General features: G+C 36.4%; 1 protein-coding gene and 1 pseudogene across 20 annotated transcripts in view; both read left to right on the forward strand.

Annotated features, from left to right (window-relative positions):
• The window catches only part of LOC126610493 (ankyrin repeat-containing protein ITN1-like), a 60787-nt pseudogene extending 47880 nt beyond the window's left edge, over positions 1–12907 (forward strand).
• Positions 1–20346, forward strand: part of LOC126610479 (uncharacterized) — a 74466-nt gene that overhangs the window by 44919 nt on the left and 9201 nt on the right. For 11 of the 20 annotated variants that reach the window (XM_050278543.1, XM_050278544.1, XM_050278556.1 and 8 more), the window contains exons 1-2: positions 19863–20096; positions 20188–20292. The exons of 8 other annotated variants lie outside the window; for them this stretch is intronic. The gene's annotated coding sequence lies outside the window, so the exon portion shown is untranslated. Of the gene's footprint in view, positions 1–19862; positions 20097–20187; positions 20293–20346 lie in introns of those variants that run through there. One more of the 20 variants, XM_050278546.1, reaches the window with a different exon arrangement.

Consider the following 20346-nt stretch of genomic DNA (forward strand, 5'->3'; position numbering starts at 1 on the left):
GAACATGATTTTTCAAACCGAAGGCAAAAATTATCTTCCAACAATTCTCTTTATGCTGGTTGCTGTCATTTTCTATGATTGCTTGGTTATATATCTTGAGAAATATATACCTTCATTAATCAAATGAATTAACTGTAATATGAATGAGGACATGCTGGCCGCCACGTGAGAGTGACGTAACCATTTACACAGTTCGAAAGCTTTAAAGATACAATTACTAAGATATAACACCCGAGGGCGAATCCTACTTTTGTGAATTCTGTTAGAACACCGATGGATTCCTCGTGGCCACCAAAGCTCTGCTATCTTGAACCTGGAGGGGCGCAAAACAAAGTTAAGTGGGTCAGTAAAACAAAGTTTTTCGAAAACATTTCATTTAACAACATTTCTAACCCCTCGTTGTAAAACCTGTATACTTTCCCAGAAAAATAGTATATATATAACCATATATAATCTCAAAACTAAAATCACAACTCTTTAACACTTTTCAAGAAAATATGTCATGCTATGCATCAAAATATAATAAAGATGCATCAATATAACAGGTGAAACAAGGAATCAACCGGAGACCTTGCAGTTGGTCATGTACGGTTAATTCTATAGCTCAATATCCAATCCAACCGGAGTCACCACTGTGACCTGTACGGCACTACTCTGCACATAAATCGAAACTACCTAAAGTAGTTTGTACGACAAGAATGGTGTAAGAATACGCTCTAGTGCTTCTCTCATCAACAGCTGTATAATAATCTAAAGTCACCTACAGGTCGGAACCACCTCTAGTGGTCTGTACGACATGTCGGAATCACCACTGTGATCTGTACGACATGCACCTACTTGGATCCAAGGTGAGCGTGTGGTGCAGGGTGAATAGTATAAGCACTAAAACCATAGGTGCAGGTTATGAGCTCTCAACATAATTCACATCATCATTAAATCACATGAACAACATAAAACTCACCTGATACTCACATGTGCGTCCACAACACCATTTAACATATATGCGTCAATTACTAATTCACATATTTCATATATATGTATGCATGGCATTTTAAAACATGCTTTCATTTAAATTCAATTGCTGGGAAAATCAGTAGTATATAGGCAAATACAGAAAAATACTGCCCACTCACCTGGAGTTCGCCCTACAACTCCCTAGTACAACACATCGAGGCGTCATGACGATCGGCGCCTAGAACAATCATCAAATCAAACCTCATAAATCATATCGATAGAATATATAACTTATATAAAACACGTCACTACGTAGTTCGATCCGAAAGATCTGCAATTCAGATTTCCAATCCATAACTTCCAGAGGTCCACAATACATCTCTAGAACAACATTCTAAAATTTCCTTACCATCCAACGGTCAGATCTCCATCAATTGTCAAAACCAAGTGACGGTTAACATTCTATTTTATGAACTTACAACTCCAATTCCGGAAGATCCGTAAATCGGATTCCCAATCCGTAAGTTCCTATAATCCTCAAATATTACGTATTACAATATATCAAAGTTTGGTGACGATCCAACGGTCCGATCGTCAATTCACATTTTTACCTAACCACGAATCGTAACGAACTTAGGTTCAATTACTCAATTTACGTCAATCAATTATCAAAACTGAATCTAGAACATTAAACACATGCTAAGAATGACATTGGCAGGCCACTGGCCACGCGCCGCCACACGGGCCGCTGCAGGTGGTGGTTGGCCGCTCCGGCTCGCCGGAAAATCCAACCATCTCTAAAAATTACCAAAATTTACAGAAATGAATATCTCAATGAGTAAAGTAAACTTTATACCTGAGGCCAAGGCCAATTTGGCTTGGAAACACTTCAATTTTGCCAAAACCGTGAAGAACCCTAGAAATATGTGTGTTTCAATTCGACCTCCAAATGTCTCACCTCCACCACTGATTGGGTTTTGTTCCTGGGTTCTAGGGGAGTCTAGTGGTGGTAGCAATTTGCTGGATTACCTTCACGATCTTCGGATTTTGCCATAGCACCCTCGGAACCCATATATTCGTTCTACTCGAATTCAAGCTCAAATCCCATAAAATTAGGTTGGGAATGGAAGAGGAAAAGGCTAGGGGATGATTGGGAATGGTTTCTTAGTCCAATTTCAAGAGAAATCCAGTGGAAAACCCCCGGAAAATATGAAGGAATGGGAATTGGTGCACACGGGTCGCAGGTTGGGGGAACCCGTTTTCTTCCTTCTCTCTTCCGCTTCTCACCCTCTCTCTTTTCCTCCTTTCTTTGTTTCGATTGGCCAGTCTCCTCTCTCTCTTTTCCCCATTCGCTGGACTCCCTCTCTGACCCTCTTGTTCCCTTCCTCTCTCTTTTCCCGATTGGGCATTCCTGCCCAGTCTCTTTTCTCTGCTTCTTCTTCCTCTCATGCACACACACACACACACACAAAACCTTCTTTCTTCTCATCCCAGCCATCCATTTATTTCTTCATTAAATCTGGGCCGTCCACTGTCATAAAAGAAATTCCAAATTTTACTAAAATTATAATTCCTAAAATGCCCAAATTTCAAACCTTAAAATCTTTATCGTTGTAACTCCAAATCACGAACCGTCTGCGCCCACGCGTCTGTAGCGATGAGTACTACGAGGATATATCAAGAAAACAAATATTAGATGGCACGACACAACGATTAACCTCGAATAATGCGCGTGCCTCAAAGGGCATTTTTGTAAAATCCTTTATTAAAACTTTAAAAACTCTTAAAATCAGGGACGAGCTGTCACATTATGAGTTTAATTTGATAGTAGAATACAAATATCAAGTGACTGAAAAAAGTAAATAGGTCAAGGCGAATGAGGAAACTATCTAGCATTCCTCTTACTTTTATTCAGTCTTCACTATTTTTTTCCTTTCTTTCTTTCAACATTTATCCATGCGGTTGCCGTCTAAGAATAATATAAATTCTACCTCATTATATCCATATATCAAATGAAGCATTTTTTTTTCCTTTCTAATACCTTAAGAACACGATCACCTCATATCACTACGATGTATAAGTTTTTGTTCAATGAATGCAAGAGGTCGAAAGTATTGTGGTTCCACTCTCGGGAGCCTCATCTTTAAACAAAGATGGTTTGACACCCCCAGAATTATTTACCGAGAAACACAAGGAATTGCTCAAGGATGGAGAAAAGTGGATGAAAGATACAACAACTTCTTATCCGGTTGTCAATGCCCTCATTATTACAATCATGTTTGCTACAGTATTCCAGTTCTTGGTGAAAACTACCAAGAAACAGGATTTCCCATATTCTTAAACAAAAAGCTATTTATGATTTTATAGTTTCAGATTCTATGTCATTATTTTCTTATGCAACTTCAACATTGATGTTTTTGAGCATCCATATATCGCGTTATGCTGAAAATGATTTCCTCAAATCCTTACCCACAAAGATGATAACAGGCATTTCCACACTCTTCATCTCCATTGTGGCCATGATCGTTGCCTTTTCTTCTGCCCTATTCATCACGCTTCAGGACAAATCATGGATTATTACTCCAATCATTGTCCTTGCTGGTGTTCCCGTCATTTATTTTCTTTTGATGCACTTTCCCCTTCTCTTTCAAATTTTCCTGTCTACTTATGGTGGTGGAATATTCACTAAGAAATTCAAAAGTTGGATATAATTTTTTAATGGTGTATGTGATATAGTGTAACTGTAATACTAATGTAATGTTTGTCATTCCTAAGAAAGCTTGTATGCATGGTCAAGGACCAAAATATTGATAATATCGGCGAAATATCGTCGATATTATTGTTTTTTTTAGACACTGATATTTTCACACGGATCCACTGAAAAATCGTCCAAATATCGCGATATTATCGATAATATCGCAATATTTGAGGCTAGTGCGAATCGGAGAAGAATGCCAGAGCTTCTATAGCTCCGGCCGACTGTAAAAGAGCACCCTAGACTCCAATCTCGGTATCAAAATGAAATAGAAGACGAAAGGAATGTTTTTATAACTTCTGTTTGCCGTGAAACTGTTGGAGGTGTTCGGAAAGTTCCTCGACACTCACGGCCTCGCCGGAGAGTTCCTGGGTTCCACTGTCCTAGCTGCATGCACGGAGAGAAAGGGAGAGAAAGACGAGGTTTAGATGGTGATGATGATGCCGTTGATGGAGTACTACGAAGGGCGTAGAGGGCGTAGAGGTCACGGGAGATGGAGACGGCGTCGACGAGGCGGAAGACGAGGACGAGGACAAAGGCGAGGGAGGAGAAGAAGGCCATGTGGGAGAAGGATCGAGAGACTGAGGTCTCTGTGCGTGTGTGTGGGATAAGGGATAAGAGAGAAAGATCGAGAGATCTGTGTGTGTGTGTGGGAGAATGGAGAAGGGAGAAGAGATAAGGATCCAGAGAGAGAGACTGAAGGGAGAAGAGAGAAGGATCGAGAGAGAGACTGAGGTCTCTGTGTGCGTGTGTGGTGGTGTGTGATGTGAGAGTCTCTGACTCTGTGTGTGTGTGTGGTGGGTGGCATGTGAGAAAAAAAGAGCATCCAAATAATTCAAAACCCTAACAACTTTTACAACTTGTACAATTTTTGACAAGACAAAAATAATGGTGATTTCATAAAGATTCAAAACCGTGTGCCACGTGTGATATTCTTTCACATTCTCAGAGGTTGAGTATTAGATCATCACACATTTTTTTACCCTTCGAAAATTGAAAAACCTCTATTACACCTTTTTGTTTCTTCTTTTTCCCTTAGCCCTTTTAGAGCCATTCTAGATCCATTCCAGATCCATTCCATAGCCATTTCAAAGCTTCAAATTGAATAAATGGATCTGCAGCTTGTGCCACTCCAAATTAAATATTAAATACGTTCTTTCTCTCTCATTTATTCACAGACGGCAGGCTGCAGAGGATCGTCGAGGTTTTGCTACTACTTATGACATCGAAAGTTCCAAATGTGTTACATTTGTATAATTATTATTTTATTGTTGCTCCACGCAGATTCTATTTGGCCTTTACACAAAAGATTCCATATTTAAAGTAAGTTTACAAACTTATATTTATATTAATGTAATTTATACAACAACAAAACAAATTGTGTGGACCTGTGCATGTGATCTAAGAACCAAATAATACTTGCATGTTAATTTTTTGAAGTAATTAAGTAATGTTGTATAATTATTCCCTAGAATAATTTTAATATGTTTAATATTATTTATTATTTTATTATCAAATTGGATTATTATTCATTAATATTAGGTTTTATTATTCCATATTATTTTTATAATTACTTAAATTCTTACAATCATTTTCTTTACTTCCTATTTAATACTTCCTATTTAATTCTTCTGTAGAATAACTTTACTTCCTATTTTCTTTACTTCCTATTTAATATGTTTCCGTCACTACTATATTTTTTGGCCAAAAAATAATTGCCTAATTTTCATGAAAAATAAATATAGGTACGTTTAAGATGTCCAGTGGAGTTACTAAACGTGATTCAGCTTGGGAACATGAAGACCCAATAGACGGAAACAAACCAATAGACGGAAACAAACATGGCACAATTTACAAATATTGTGGTCGGGTAATGAAGAGTGGCGGAGTGACACGACTTAAGTACCATCTTAGTGGATTAGATCCAGGAAATAATGTCCAACGATGCGATAATGTCCCTCCAGAAGTGAAGGCATTCATTACCACATTATTAAAAAATACAAAACAGCATAAGGAAAAGATAACACATGGAATGAAAAATATTCGAGCTGGGCTACGAGGAGAAGTCATTGGCCAAGCGGTTGAGAGAGATGATGATGACGATGAGGACGAATGTGATGATGACATGGGACCTGAAGAACGACGCAGTTTCAAACAAACATTACGTGCCTTCAAACAGTCAGCATGGGAAAGAGAACACCTTCATAAAATTCCTAATAGAGTACAAGGTTTTGGGACAAGTGGTGGTGCACAAATGAGACGGGGAGCAAGTGTTAGAGAATCACAATCAACACTACCAATAGCCCCAAGTTTATATAAGTCATACAAAGCATGTCAAAAGAGTGTTTGGAGTTATTTCACTGAAGGTAATGTGAAGGAGGGAATGAGATGTCTAATTAGCAAGTTCTTTATCTATGAAAATGTCCCTGCTGAGAAGGCATCATCAAATCATTTCAAAAATATGGTATTGGGATGTCAACATGTCGGTGTTGGAGTACAACCTCCCACTCCCTATGAGATAAGAAACAAATATTTGGAATTGAGTATAAAGACATTGGCGAGTATGTTAACAAGTTGAGGTCAAAGTGGGAAACTAATGGTTGCACAATCATGTGTGACAGATGGACTGGTCAGACCAGATTGTCTATCATAAACTTTATGGTATACTCCAAGGGAAAGACAATTTTTTTTAAGTCTGTTGATGCTTCATACCATATAAAGAACTACAAGTATATTTACAAATTATTGAGGGATGTAATCATGGAAGTGAGAGAGTATAATGTTGTCCAAGTCGTGACCGACAACGGTTCTTCATTTGTCAAAGCTGGAAAAAAGTTAATGAAGCATCATAATGTGTTTTGGACATCATGTGCAACACATTGTATTGATCTCATGTTTGAGGCAATGGGGAAGAGAGAGAATATTGCTACTGTCGTAAAAAGAGCTAGAACGATCACAAATTATATTTACAATCACGATTGGTTGTTGGCAAAGATGCGTGAATTTTGCAAAGGAGAAAGTATTCGTCCAGCTACCACTCGATTCGCCACTAACTATATTGCATTAGACAACCTACTTAAGAAGAAAGCAGGGTTGAAGCAATTATTCACTAGTGACGATTGGGCCAACCACAATTTAAGCCGCTCAAATGCAGGTCGTATGGTGGAAAGTATAGTGCTTGATCATGCTTTTTGGACTCAATCAGAACATGTGTGCCAAGTGTTTGAACCTCTTTACAAAGTTTTATAGATCGTTGACACATAAGTGTATCCTACTATGGGGGCAATATATGAGTTGATGCGTGTAGTGAATGATGACTTGGAAAGAAAACATGGTGCAAGGTGGGTTATAAAGATAATTGATGACCGATGGTATAAAACATTATACCACGATTTGCATGCAGCAGGTATAAATTATGTCATAATTTGCAATTCATTTCTTTAGTTGCATAAGTATTATTTCTCTTATTAGAGTATGTGTTTCTTTGAATAACATATTATTTGAATCCTCGATACCAACACAGACCCGGTGTTGGAGATGATGGTACCTTTATACGTGTTGTACATAATGTATACTCTAAATTAGACCCGGCATCACCAGCAGTTGGCCAACTTGGAAATGAGGTACACAATTACTTAAATTATAATAATTACATTGTTAGATTAAACTAACACGCTTTATTGAATTCAGCTAACATGGTTTAAAGATGCAAGAAGAACTTTTGGAGAACCAACATCAGTTGCTGCTCGAACAAAAATGTCTCCTAGTGAGTATAAACATATTTCACTACCAGTTTATAATAGAATTGGTTGGAGTTATTAGGTTTATCAACATTGTTTTTCATTATAGCTGAATGGTGGATCATGTATAGGACTGATGCATCAACTGTGAGAAAGTTAGCAATCAAAGTATTATCACAAACAGCTTCCTCATCTGCTCGTGAAAGAAATTAGAGTACATTTGCACTTATATACACAAAGCAAAGAAATAGGTTGGCTCATAGTCGGTTGGAAAAATTAGTTTATTGCTACTACAACATGAAGCTTCAAATTCGAGATAAGGAAGTAGAAATAGATCACGTCGACCGTGGTGACCCACTAGATGTGTTTGATATTGTTGCTGAAGATGATGATACAGAGGGTAACCAACCTTATCAATAGATTAGACCTTTTCATTTAGATGATGATGAAGGCAACCTAGCTCCCAGAGTTGCTGAAGAAGCACGTAATGAAGGGATAAATGTAGAAAGAGTATTAGAGGATGAGGTGGGATTTAGCAGCACTGACTCTTTGGAAGAACTTTTGCGCCCAAGACCAAGAAACACTGGAATTCCACATTCTTCCAATCATACACAACCACAAGATCATGCTGATACTAATGATAACTCTACTACAAGATCAAGAGACTCACCTACCACCGGAGGTGGAGCTGGAGGTAGTGGTGAAGGATATAGTGGAGCTGGAGGCAGTGGTGGATATGGAAACTATGTTGGACCACCTCCCAGATTTATGAGCCCCTTCATTGGTGAGGCAAACTTCACGCATACAACACAGAATGAGGACCATGGCAGTAGGCTGGCAGGACCAAGAATTGGTGCCATAGGGAATGACTATACTCGTAGAGAAAGAGGCAAGGGGATTTTGTCAAGTCAAGAAAATGACTCGTTATCTATAACTTCGGACTCTGTTGGAGTAGGAAGTAATAACTATGGTTATACTCATAACCAATCATTTCCCTACCCTTCATATCCCATTTCTGTTGGGATGGAATCGAGCGACTCATGGAAAGAATCCGAGACTCAATCTTCAAATGATTTTGCTTATGGACAACGTCAATCAATCTCGGATCCATATGGCTGGCATGTTAACAATTACATGCAAAACTATTTTAGGGATTTATCATTTGATAACTACTCTTCACAATATACTTACTCTACACACACAGATGATGAAGATAGTGAAAATTTTGAACCTCATAGGAACTCTATGTGGTACTAAGTCACTCATGTATCTTACCATGCAATGTATAAAGTGTAAAATATTGTACTAATTGATTATATATAAATGATTATGGTGTGTTTAAACTTCTTTCATTAATTACTACATATTTTCTACACTCACAATGTTTGCCAGCTCGCTATATAATCAACTTAAATCGGTTAAATCCATCATGCAATGCATTTCCTTCCAATTTTTTGTGATAAACTAATAGATAATTGACTAAATAAACATCTTGCAAAGTTTCAATAAAAATTTCCAAGTTTTTCTTACAATTTCCGTGGTTTTTATTCAATTTTTATCGATATCGATAATATCCCGATATTTCCATCAATATTTCCGTGTTTTTGGACTACCAATATTTCCGATATCATCGATATTTTATACCTTGTGCATGGTACACATTATGTAAGTGTTTGGTTCCTCTAATGAAAACCCCATTGTTCAAATGTTTTTTATTTGTTCTCTGTAAGATCCAATTTGACTGGAGAATTATCAATATATTAAATTGACAATCGTTTTGAAACATTAAAAAAAAAACTTCGGATTGGAAATTCTATATGTATTCCAATTTTTATATCTAAATCATTTTACAAATGTTCGAATTCTTAATTAAAATTTAGCTTAACGTGGAAACAAAAATTACAGTTCAACTTACACCCCTGTGAGAACGTTTATTGTTGTTAAATCCATTGTTTATTAGGAAACTAATGAAAATGGTTTGAAAACTTTGAGTTTTAACGATAAAGGCAAAATAAAGGGAAAAGTGAATAGTACCATGATTGACTTTTTAGTGTAAAAATGTGGTTTTTCGTTAAAGTGAACAGTACTGGAAGCTTTTCGTTAAAATTATCTTGTTTGTTTGATATATATAATCGACTACGATGATCAATTCGATTTGTGTTGAGATCATCATGGTCAATTTGATTTAAGTTTCTAATTATAAAAAAAAATCTTTAATAATTATTTTTTATTTGGTTTTTTCACATATGGTATCAAGTTGGCAGCCACGTTAGAATAGATGTGGACTCTATATTTACTATGTTAACACTTAATGGTTAGGTTAACAAATTTTTTGAAGGACGTATGATATTAAAATAAAATAATGATAAAATTGTGGGATGACGTTTCTGTCATTTGTGGCTACGTCTGTGTGTAATCCCGGGTTGTCGAAACTTGTTCCATTTCTTTGTCAGCCTCTGTTGGCTTTCGTTGTTCTGGTTGGCCGTTGTGCCCTGGTTTATCCCAGTTTATGTTCAAAAAAAAAAAAAAAAAAAAAAAACACCACCGCCGTCGCCACTACGATTCGAAACCTAAACGATCTCCCCAACGAGATCCTCCTCCACATCCTCTTATTCCTCCCCACATTATACTCCGTCCGAACCTCTCTCGTCTCTCGAAAATGGTGAACCCTCTAGTCTCGCATTCCCTCCATGAATTTTATCTGCCAACACTTCCGGCCGTACAAGCCGCCGTTCGATAACCGTCGCCAGTTCTTAGCCGTGTTCGTCGACCACGCTCTACTCTCGCGCTCCGATTATCCCGTCCACACTTTCCGACTCTCTTTCCCGCACCACAGTCAATACTGCTCCTGTATCGATTCCTTAGTTCAATTCGCGGTAACTCGCCTTTGCGCTCGGGAAATCGAATTCAAATTCTTTGATCCTCCCGAGGCAGTCGGGTATTACGATTTTCAGTTTTCCGTTCTGAGTAATGGATGTGTTGAGAAATTAGGACTCACACGGTGTGAAATTACGCTGCCGGCCCAATTTTCCACCGTGCACTTTTTGTCGACAATGTCCTTAATTCTCACTGATTTTGATTTGATGGCGTGGACGGTGGAGGATTTGATATTGAGTCGCTCCAATTTGGAGGTTTTGGAGTTTCGAAGCTGCAGTGAACTTGATGATCGCTGGAAAATCTGTAGCAAAAGCATTAAACATATATCCATTGAACCTGAGGGTTATGATTATGATCGTGGAATCAACTGGACGGTCTTGGTTAATTCCCCAAACGTTTCTTCATTCAGTTTCAATGCCGGTTCGTTTGACAAGTTTGCGGTGAAGAATGGTTCGTCCCCGTATGAGGTCCGAAAGCTGTGGTTTAAGATAACCTTCTTGATTTGTGTTTGTATATTTTGTATTTTTCGGGAATAGGATACTAACTGGTCGTGTTATATTTCAATTTATACGTTTGTTAGGACTGCATATCCTGCACTTGTGCATCGGCTGCTGGCATAAGCAAAAAGAGATTGCAACTGAACGACATCGTACAAAATTGTTTTGAAAAGAAAACGTCCTGCCCGGATGGTAACTCGTTTTTGAAAAGCAGGATTAATTGATGATTAGCCATGCCATTGTGTAGGGTTAGGTTTCTCTCCTTGAGTTTGTGGTTTCGAAAGTATCTCTCAAGACTCTTTATTGGAAGTGTTTTTCTAGCACACTTATGTTGGTTTAAAGATAATGCAAGTGTCAAGTACTCACATCTGCCAAGTCCTTCATCCTTTGTGTTGGATCAAAAACGCTTCGGGCAAATGCTCCTATGTTCACTTGGGAATCCTCGTACTTTGTGATGAAGGGGTGTGAAAGTAGGTGCAGAAGGAGAATACTAGTTAAACAATGTCGATGTCAAGCTACCATCTCTCAGATTGAAATCTGTGGCTAATACGATCACCTGCTCTGCTGTTGGCCTCTCATCTGCATCCTTTTGCAAGCAGGCTTCAATAAACGAGCGGAACTCTGGTGAAAATTGGTGTTTTGAAGGTGTAGGTGATGGATCATCCAAGATCTTCCATAGAACTCAGAACTTTAGTTGCAAAACAACAGCGGATGTAGGCCATGGAAAGGATATGAAGCAGCAGAAGATTGACGGGTCCTTCATTAGATGTAAATGGGAATTCTCCAGTATCACACTCGAAGAGAGGAAGACCAAGGCTCCAAATATCAGCTGGATAAGAATAATTCTCATTTCGAATTCGCTCAGGCGCGACATGTAAGTGACCGTCCCAACAAATGTCGCACACTAGTAATTACATTGCTAGATTTGTCAATACCAAAAGACCACTTTTAATATGTACGCGTCAAATGTAACATGAAAGGAGACGCCACCAGTAGTGGAAATGAATGCACTTAAGAAATCAGTGATGAATCACGATGATTAAACCAAAGAACAAAGATGCAACAAGTATCACGAACCGCTGCCATTGAATTATCTAAGCCAGCACTTAACCAAAATCTGTTATTTTTGGTAGAGAGTATTGTGGTTTCACCCCCGGAAGCCTCACCTTTTAACAAATATGCTTCCAAGGCCGCTTAATATTTTACCAAGAACCACAAGGAATTGCATGAGAAAGGAGAAAAGTGGATGAAAGACACAACAAGTTCTTATATAATTGTCAATGCCCTCATTATTACAATCATGTTTGCTGCAGCATTTACAGTTTCTGGTGGAAACAACCAAGAAATAGGGTTTCCCATATTCTTAAACGAAGAGTTGTTTATGGTTTTTATAGCTTCAGATGCAATTTCGCTCTTTTCTTCTGCAACTTCAGCCTTAATGTTTATGTGCATCCTTACATCGCGCTATGCTAAAGATGATTTCCTCAAATCCTTACCCACAAAGATGGTAATAGGCCTTTCCACACTCTTCATCTCTGTTGCGACCATGATGGTTGCCTTCTCTTCTGCCCTATTCATCATGCTTAGTGACAAATCATGGATTATTACTCCAATAATTTTCCTTGCTGGTGTTCCTGTCATTTTATTTGTTTGAATGTAATTTCCCCTTCTCTTTAAAATTTTCCTGTCTACTTATGGCAGAGGAATATTCGATAAGAAAGTCAAACTCTGGATATAAAATCTTGGTGGCCGATGTGATACATTAATTGTGTAACTGTAGTAATGTAATGTTTGTCGCTTCCAAGAAAGCTTATATGCATTGTACACACTATGTAAGTGTTTGGTTGCTATAATAAAAACCCCATTGTTCAATTTTTTTTTCTTTATTCTCCTGTCTCGAATATATAATTTCGCTGGAGAAATTAATGTTGAATTTATGGTCGAACTCTAGTGGCTATTGTTGAACACGGCAGCCCAAATGATTGGGCCTCTTATTGTCTCAAGCCCATTTCGTTTGGATCTTGAGAATTTAAAATAGAGATTAATTATTAATCTTATTATTAATTTTTTTTACTTTTCTTCTTACCATGAACAGAGGAGTCCAGAGAAGTCATAGACAGTAGTAGCTCAGGTCTTAATAGTGGTTGTACTGCAAGAGAGAGAAATGTTACCCTTGCTAAGTTAATGAGGGCATTCTCGTCACTTGCGGAAAAAGTCCTCATGTTAGCCCCAAAATTACCTATATTATTTTTGGCTCAACGACATCAATTAATTTTCTCATAGGCGTGTAAGTTGAAATGTAATTTCTTATTCCATGTTAAACTAAATTTTAATTACGAATTGGATCATTTGTAAAATGATTTCAATAAAAATTGGAATACATATAGAATTTAGAATCCATAGTTTTAAGAAATTAATCATGAACTTAATGGAGTAATGAGGTGTTGAAATGCCCAAAATTACCCTGAACATAATTCTTGACTTATTTTGAATGAAAAATTTAACGGAGTTGAGATGAGATGACAAATTAATAATTTCATAAAGTTGATATGACAAATTACTTAAAATTTTAGTTCATATCACAAGTTGAAAAGGGTATATAAATTCATGTGACATTGATAAAAAAAAAATCCTAATTTATTGTATACAAAGCAAACTTAATCAAGTTAGATAAAGAAATATAATTTGTACTAACAAATTTCTACAATGCTAAAATGGATGGTTTCTCAAATCAAATTCGAACATGGTTTTTCAAATCGAAGGCAAAAATTATCTTCCAACAATTCTCTTGATGTTGTTTACTGTCATTTTTTATGATTGCCATTGTTTTTTTTTTTTTGAATGTGCACCTTCATTGATCACATGGGCCAGCTGTAATTTGAATGGGCATCTTCTTAATCAAGGTCAAGTGACTAAAGTCATTGTTTATTTTTGTGGGAAAGACAATTAAAATATGATAGTCATTTTTTATGATTGCTTGGTTATGTATCTTGAGAAATATATATCTTGATCAATGGCAAGTCATTGTTTTTTTTTTTTTTTTGAATGTGCACCTTCATTGATCACATGGGCCAGCTGTGATTTGAATGGACATCTTTTAAATCAAGGTCAAGTGACTCAAGTCATTGTTTATTTGTGTGGGAAAGACAATTAAAATATGAAAGTATCATAAGATGTCAAGGGATTGCTAATTTTAAACAATTGTTAATACTTTTTCTTTGCAAACGACGAGGTTTATGTTGTTTGGTCTACTTTGATTAACACCGTCAACTCCTTCTAAAGTTGTTGACTGAAGCATTCTCCGGGCTTTGTACTTCTAATATTATAAGGGCACGTTTGAGTGAGATTTTGAGAGGAAAAGAAATCAGACACTTAAAATTTTATTTTACATTATTGTTAATCCATTAGTGTAAATAATATAACTTGTTAAAAAAAATGATCAATTAAGATCATACAATAATGTCCATACAAGTTGCTCTTTATTTTACAAATCCATATGAAGAGAAAGAAATCAGTTTGAGTGATTGTTATCAGATCAAAATTGCATCATGTTAAATAATCCTTACACTATGTTTAGATGAGGGAAATAAACTTTGAATTTAGGTAAAAGTCGGAATTTATAAATTGACATACACTAATTCCCTTGTTTGGATTCATAAACAGAGAAATTTAGAGGGGTGTATTCAATTGAGAATTTGAGAGACTTTAATAGATTTTTATAGAGTTTAATTGATTTGTAGAGATTTCATGACACACCCCGACCGAGATCGGAGCATGCTGGCCGTCACGATCCGATCTCGGTTGGGGTGTGTCAATTTGGTCACACTCCGATCTCGGTTGGGGTGTGTCAATTTGGTCACACTCCGATCTCGGTTGGGGTGTGTCAGTTCATATAAAATTTTGATTCAATTCCCTCGAAATCTCATGGGAAGATGTGAGATTTGTGGATGCTTAAAATACACTACAAAATCTCTCCAATTCCCTCTAATTCTTCAACTTTCTCAAATTTTTTAAAATCAATTTCTAATTGAATATACCTGCAATATTATAAACCTCTTTAAAATCCTAATTGAATACACCCAGATTTCTAAGGATTTTAATAAACTATTTTAAAATTCTAATTGAATACACCTTGAATTTCAGATAATCACTTAAAATCCTGATTGAATACCCCTAGATTCATTAAAAGAATTAAAATCCCTCAAAATCCCAATTGAATACGCCCTCCTTAGAATTTCCGTGCGGAAAAAAAACTTGGAATTTGGAACCTTCAATTCCCAAGTTTAAATTCCATGTAAATAGGTGTCATTTCCCAATTCTATGATTGAGAGTTTAAAAATAACAAATTACGTATTGAATTTCATTGTTCTTTTGGGTTAACTAAACAAAAAAATTCATAAATTCTAAAAAATAAAATCCTGTCATTTCAATTTCTTTCATTTTAAAATTTCTTAGTAATTTGAAATTTCTTTATCCAAACATAGTGTTAATTGGATTTACTTTCCTCAATATATAATAAGGTATATGTATATATATTATATGTTAGCGACAGCACTGCACCGGTGCTATATATCCTCAATTTAAGGAAAAAAGTGTTTCTTCTCTTTGTTTTAACACTAGAAGTCTTTCACGACTTCTAATTTGTTTTATTCCTCATTTTTAATTAGTAATATAATAATTAAAAACAATTAAAACAAAGGAATTTTAACGAAAAGCTCCCGGTATTGTTCACTTTAACGAAAAATCACATTTTTTTACACTAAAAAGTCAATCCTGGTACTATTCACTTTACCCTTTATTTTGTCCTTATTGTTAAAACTCAAAGTTTTCAAACCATTTTTATTAGTTTTCCCTTAAAAGATGCCAAAGTAACAGATTAAATAATAACATCAATTAAGCAAACAAATAATCGAATATTAATACTAATAAAAGATTTTTTTTTTTTTTTTGAAAAGAAGATTATGATATTTCATTCATTGATAAAAGAACATACAAATACATATCATGAAGAACTCGGCCCAAAGGGTCTTTGCAAACTAGAAATAAAAGTATTATAATAAAGCATCACTAATCGCAAAACAATGAGTAGACTTCAAGCACTTGTCCGATCTCATTGAGAACTGCACGATTACACATATAAAAAATGTTAAACTTCGTGTTATAGGAAGATCATGTGTGAGAACAAAATCTCAAACCATAAATTGGGAGGGAGTACGATGCTCATGGGTCAATAGCATCACTTAATCACCTTCACGATCCCAAACACACCAAAGGATGTAGACCCAATAAATCAAATAGCACCACCTTCACACATAGATCCAAGTTGTAGCACACCATACGAAAATTCAAACCATGCACTCTCATATAGATAACAATCATACTATCAAACTCTCCTATAGAGAGAAATCAAACCAAATTCTAGGACATCCTAGAAATTATTAAATAGAAACAAATTAAAATGATGAAATCATGTCACCGCTCCACATTCTCTGGACATCCGTATGTCATATTATTGCATCAACTAAACTCAAAGTGTTGCATTGACTAAACTCGATCCTGACGCACTTCGACATCATCCATGGCTTCACACTTTAATTCTATATCAAAGGTGATAATTGGATCCAAAACCTTGTGTTAATTGTGTGCGCCGGTCAAAAGACGACGACTATCAAGGTGAATACAGTGTTTCACGGCGATAATTCAACACCTAAAGTAAATGCAAAGTGTAAACAAAGAATGATTTTCAAGAAGGTTGTCATCGACCTGAAAGCCAAAGATAGGAGCCAGCAGTAGAGAATTTTTCCTTCAGGTTTTTCTCTCGATGGCAAGGATTTTTTTTTTTTAAAATAAATTTGTTTTATTTTATTTTTTATTCAAGGTAAAGAGAAGTGGAACATATATTACTTGTAGGATTTGATCATATTATATCTTAACCGTTGAATTTAATGATTTTATAAATATAAAACTAAAAAAAATACAAATGGTGGGCCCTCCCACTAACCCATGGAGAATCTTGATCTAAATTTGTCCCAGAAATGATTATTGAGTTAAAACCTATATTTGCCCCAAGGGTTGCAGCAAGTTAGGGAGGTTTAGAACAAAAAATTTGAGTTTTACTCAAAGGATTAGAGTAGGTCTAAGGGGATCTCTCAAAAGTGGATTTTTTTTTTTTTGAATAAACGATATTATCTACACTAGGGGAAGTCTGTGGGCTAAGCCTAAGCCTCACAATATGCCAGCAATAATGTGCTTTAAATTCGTCTTTAGTGATAATCGAACTTAAAACCTCTCACTTATAAGTAAAGAATAATACACAAGAACATAGTACTAAGTGGCTCTCAAAAGTGGGACTTGGACTATATCAATTTCCATGGAAAGTTCTACTTTTGAGAGAGTCTCTTTAGCATTTCCATTTTAATAAATTCAAGGATATGTTGCCCAAGTGACCATTTACTACAGTGGTTAGAAGTTGTTAAGCCCTTGCATAACGACGTGATTCGAATCCTATTAGTGGCTAATCTAACATCTAATTTAACAAAATTTATCTTTAAAAAAAAATCAAAGATATGTTGGAAATGAAAAATAAAAGCATTTATTTGTACCACACAAAAGCGAAGTATAGTGGTCAAAGGGTTTTAATTAGAATTGATTTTTTTTTTTTGGGGTGGCGTGGGTTTTCCCTAAAATATGCTAATAAATTTGGGACCTTCATTAATCACATGGGCCAACTGGGATATGAATGAGCATCTTCTTAATCAAGGTCAAGTCATTGTATATCAGCATAATATGATCATCGAATCGTTGACTATATAGCAGTAAAACAAAAATATTATTCTTATTATATTTTTCATATCACAATTGGTTCTACTTGTGACACACGGATTAATATATGCAAGTTCACTTAGAATGAATACCACGTCTTAAGGGTTGTATGGTTTTTCAAAAAGTTTCGCAAAGCTTAATGAGTCATGCATATTTAGATTTGATCTGAATACCACAGACGGGTTGCACACGTTCTATGTTGGGTGTCCAAGTAGGCATATATTAGGAAAACCTAATCTTCAAAATATGCATGTGTAATTCATAAGTAATTGGAAGAACTACATATGATTGTTAAGGTGACGGCCGAACCCTAGGCTTTTACAATTTAATTTTCAAAAACCGTTTTCTTTTAGTTTATTTTATTTTGTCACTTTATTTAATTATTTTCTATTAAATTCGTTTTTATTATTTAAATCACAAAATCACCTATTTCTCAAATTTTGTCTTAGTAATTAATTAAGATTTGATTTGACACAAATTATTCATTCAATCACTGTGGAGAACGACCTTACTTGAGCTGCTATACTACGATTACCTTGTACTCTTGCATGTATTTTAGTGTTTTTATCCCTATTGTTGCAGGTGGTAAAAATTCCTATCATAGATAATATTTTTTTTGAAGAAAAAATAAGTCTAATTTAGTTAGACAAAATAAGAACCAAAACCAAAATTAAATAGTGAATTCAGTGCAGAATACATGCCCAAAAATGCAAATACATCCTTGCAATTTAATTGTTTATCTTTAAATTGCATTGAAAACGTTACTTATACGGAACAAAGCAATGATGCTAAGCTGCGCGTGGGACGCTTGAGAACCCTGCCCATTTAATGCAGGCAATCTTGTATTTTTTGGGTAAAAGTCCACATGTCGCGTTGTGGATTTTTGGAATTATTTCTGATTCCACAGGCAGCCTAAGAGGGCTATTTAAAGGCGAATCATGAAAAGATCACACTGTTGAAAATAAAGAGTCGCCAGCCTAGAGATCGATGCAGGCGAGAATCAAGGCTAATACATGAGACACGTCGTTGCTTTTAAGAATTATACGCGCAAAACGAAGGCATGCATCATCACGACGATTGATTTCAAATGGATGCATGATGGAACCGAGAACGACTCAACTATCTCCCTTTAATGAATCAGACTAGCTCAAGAAATTGAAGACTAAAGCGGTATGTATTTCAGCTTACTCTGAAACGCATGGTCTTCAGATAACAATCTATCCTCAAAGGGAATGGGTTGTCTCTCAGACGGATAGTTAGAGGCCATTGTGGGACCATAATTTTTTAGGGCCAGAGGAAAGCTGATCCGAATACAACTACCTCAAAAGTCCAGTTATGGACTCACTAGCTTCGGACGGAGCTGTAACAGACGGAGTAGTGGTGCCACCATCAATCTACTCCGGGGCACTAGGCAAAGTCCTACGACTCTATTGGATGACCATGCGTGTTACACAAGACACGCAAGCTGATCCGAATATGGACACAATTAAATTTTATAAATATTGGGGTTCCTACAATCTAGGAATTGGCGTGCGCTGCAAGTTATGATGCAATATCTACTTCTAGATATTCTCTAGGATTCTCCCAACTTAGAACGAAGATTCCATCCTAAAAATGTTTCTCTCCCCATGGTATAAATACACTCATTTAGAGTTCATCTATAATATAACGCAATCTAAACACTTAAAATTCTCTTACCCATTGCTTGAGTCTAAAATCATTCACTAACTTGACCATTGAAGATCTTTTGGCCGGTACACTCCCGGTCCTAGGCTTGCTCACGGTTATTTAATATTTTGTAGGTTGCTCGAATTTGTGCTCAACCACCACTCACAGCGGTGCTCAAATTTAGTTCCAACAGTCCCTAATTTTGTTGTAATTTATTTCCCCAAAGTCGTAAAATGACAAAATGCTCATGTTGAGCTAAGTGAAATCCTACGTGGATGTTTAAGCTCAGTTCATAATTTTTTTCCTTTCTTGTCGTATTTGAGTAGTACTCGTTACAACTAATGTGTGAGTGCAAACAGAACCCAAATTGAACTAGTAACAAAAAAGTGACGTTCGTTTAAAGTTGAAGGGCAAAATGGTAAATTTACACTCATAGCTATTCTACACGTGCTTCACGTGTGATGTTTTGTCACAGAAAATATATGTTTTGTCTTCTAGTGAAGGAGGCTTTTATATACAGAAACCTTCACCTTTGAGGAAATCATTCCTTCGGCGCCACTTCTCTCTCTACTCCCTTTCTGTCCTCTCTCTCACTCCTCTCTCTGCTGCAGAGAGCGAAACTACCTCCAGTGGATCAAGCTCCAAACCACCATCGTGGTCTATTCCTAAAACTCAACACGGCCGTGTGTTTTGTACGTGTCTCACACTTGGACCCAAAGCCGGACCACCACGACCTCAGTCGGGTTCGAGTTTCCCGATAAGCCCCGTCGCTTCCCCGACGAAGTAAGCACTTTAACCACCATAGATTATTCTTTTTCTTGGGTAGATCAAGTTTGTGGTTTTGGTTGTTGAAAATGGCGAGTTTTTGACACAGATCGAAGGCGGATAAGTCCACTGCAGAACTCCGTTGAGTTTCAGAGAAATTGCGACGGATCGGTTTTCGGTTTTGGCAAAAAACCGAATCGATTGAAACCGAGTTGTGAGTTGTTATTTTGGTTCCCCAATTCAAGCTGAAGCTTTCTCTGAAGGCTTC

Source organism: Malus sylvestris, chromosome 17 (genome assembly GCF_916048215.2).
Source record: "Malus sylvestris chromosome 17, drMalSylv7.2, whole genome shotgun sequence".
NCBI classification, from domain to species: Eukaryota; Viridiplantae; Streptophyta; class Magnoliopsida; order Rosales; family Rosaceae; genus Malus; species Malus sylvestris.